At 38.4% G+C, this 2,826-nt stretch overlaps 1 long non-coding RNA gene across 2 annotated transcripts in view; it reads right to left on the bottom strand.

Annotated features, from left to right (window-relative positions):
* Nucleotides 1–501: 501 nt before the first annotated feature.
* Nucleotides 502–2,826, bottom strand: part of LOC149136256 (uncharacterized) — an 18,474-nt gene continuing 16,149 nt past the window's right edge. For both annotated transcript variants that reach the window (XR_016241693.1, XR_016241699.1), the window contains one exon: nucleotides 502–846. This is a non-coding gene — a long non-coding RNA (uncharacterized LOC149136256). The remainder of the gene's footprint in view (nucleotides 847–2,826) is intronic.

The following is a 2,826-nucleotide window of genomic DNA, read 5'->3' as shown; positions in this document are numbered from 1 at the left end:
AAAAATTTTTTTTTTTCAGAATCACAATTTCTGTATTTTTAAATGCGCACTCCCACCGGCCCAAACATGGGGGTGGGATAAACAACAAAATCAAAGACTTTTATTTATCTTTTACCTGTTTCGGTCATTAGCCTGCGGCCATGCTGGGGCACCGCCTTGAAGTTTTAGTCGAATAGATCCACCCCGGTATTTATTTTTTAAGCCTGGTAATTTATTCTATTGGGCTCTTTTGCCGAAGCGTTAAAATTACGGGGACGTAAACACACCAACACCGGTTGTCAAGTGGTGATGGGGGGTACAAACACAGACGGACACCCCTTATATATATATATATATATATATATATATATATATATATATATATATATATATATATATATATATATATGGGAAAATTTACGAAAAAAACAACAGACGAAGACAGGTGGTGTAAACAACAAATGGATGTATTAGTTTAACGCTCGGGAATAGAGAAAGTCTTTAACGTTTCGAGCTACACTCTTCAACTGAAAGGAACACAGAAAGAAATAAGGAGAAAAACAAGGAGAGAAATATAAATGTAGTGGTCAGCGATCTAACGGACTTCTTTTAGTTTCCGTCCACCAAATCCACTCACAATGCTTTGGTCGGCCCGAGGATATAGTAGAAGACACTTGTCCGAGGTGCCACGCAGTCGGACTGAACCTGGGACCACATGGTTGGGAAGCAAGTTTCTTACCACACTGCCACTCCTGCGCCTGTATCGACAACATTATATTTAATCTGGTTCTGGTTTAGAAGCTCTCTTTACAATCACGTCGTTTCTGGTTTGGTCCCATCACGCTAGAGATGTTAATCAACTCGAGTCTATGATAAAACAAACAAAAAAAGAATTTAAACTTGCCGTCGGCGCCACGAATCATCTACTCACGTTTTCATATTTGAAAGGTCATTATTTAAGTTAGCGGTTTTACTGGTGCTAATAACGTTGGATAATCAGCGTGGGGGTAGAGATTATTTTCAGAGACATTAGCCTGAGAAAAGAGGTGACTCATGTGTGAACACTTTTCGTAGAACTGATGTATTGATGGATGACAGATGATCAGAATGGTTGAGGTGAAAGTATGGCCTTCATGGGTCTCCCGTAAGGACACTGATTCTCAAACTGATAATTACCACCGACTCCTTAAATACCGGTTTCAAATTTGGGCACAAGGCCAGCAATTTGGTGGGAAGAGCTAAGTCGATTGAATCGATCTAAGTGTTCAAGTAGTACTTATTTTATCAACCTCCAAAGGATGAAAGACAAAGTCAACTCCGGCGGAATTTGAACTCAGAACGTAAAGACGGACGAAATGCGCTCAGCATTTCGCCCGGTGTGCTAACCATTCTGCTAGCTTACCCACTTAGCCAATCTAAATATCACTAAATCTTTTGGAGTTTCTTCTACGTCCTTTTTTTTTTTTTATAAAACGGCAAAATAGAGTGCACCCATATCATTCTTCTTTCTTCATCATAATTCTATATATATATATATATATAAAGTTTTTACAATGGATCATCTTCTAGCTCTTATTTAAATCGATATACATACAAAAACTCACATGTGAGTATTTTGCTACGTTTCATAACAGATACAATATTTTTACCAAATTTTGGTATAGATCTATAAATACATACATACATGCATATATATATATATATATATATATATATATATATATATATATATATATATATATAACAAAGTAAAGTTGTAAGGTACCGCACGAGTGGAAATACATATGAAAGAAGGTCTATTGCATTTTCAAACCTATCCCTTATACACGTATATATATGTACAAATTGGTATATATATATATATATATATAGATGTGTGTGTGTGTGTGTGTGTTATATTATATACCTATATACCAAAACTAAGACCCATGCAACGGAACTCTCGGCTCTTGAGTTATTTTCATAACTTTCTACGCGTGAACAAAATAATGTATACTCATTATTTTCAGGTCTATTTCTCTCGTACGTTCTACCAAAACGGTGTGTGTGGGAGGGGCGCGGGGGTGGTGGATAGTTGGGAGGGGGATCGCGCTCGCGCATATCCCTATAGCTGAAGGTGCGTAGCTTAGTGGTTAGGGTATTTGCCTGCCGATCGTAAGGTTGTGAGTTCGATTCCTGGTGGCGCGTTGTGTCCTTGAACAAGACATTTTATTTCACGTTGCTCCAGTCCACTCAGCTAGCAAAAATGAGTTGTACCTGTAATTCAATAGGCCAAGCCGTGTCACATTTTGTGTCACGTTGAATCTCTCTGAGAACTACGTTAAGGGTAAGTGTGTCTGAGGAGCACTCAGCCACTTGCACGTTAATTTCTTGAGTAGAACGTTCGTCGATCGGAACAATTGTAAACTTCGTCATCCTAAGTGACAGAGTGTCAGTATATTCTTAAACACAGGGTATATACATTCGCATATATACACATTATATACATGTAACGGACGAGCAAGGTGAAGCCTAAAGGTAGTTATTTGGTACTTAAAGGTACTAAAAGGTACTACTTGGTGATGTGGCAGCATGGGTCAGGATGAAGTTCGAACGAAGTAAGTCAAGAAGCTTGGTTATCATCAGTGGAAAAGCATTCAGAAAGTTTTGGTTTCAAATTCAGAATGATGCTATGCCATTCAGAAAGGAGAATTCAAGGAAATCGTTTGATGCCTTCTTCACAGACAGAAGCAGTTTTTCAAGGACGGAGATAAAAAGAAAAAGCGGATTACTAGTTGAGAGATAGAGGGTTTACCAGGCAAGCTCGAGGTCTGGATATACCTGCATGGGCTCCTGCCGGATACTCAT

The sequence above is a fragment of the Octopus bimaculoides genome, chromosome 4, assembly GCF_046866305.1.
Source record: "Octopus bimaculoides isolate indiv1 chromosome 4, ASM4686630v1, whole genome shotgun sequence".
In the NCBI taxonomy this organism is placed as follows: Eukaryota; Metazoa; Mollusca; class Cephalopoda; order Octopoda; family Octopodidae; genus Octopus; species Octopus bimaculoides.
Note: the sequence above shows the minus strand (reverse complement) of the source record. Positions and strands in the feature narration are given on the sequence as shown.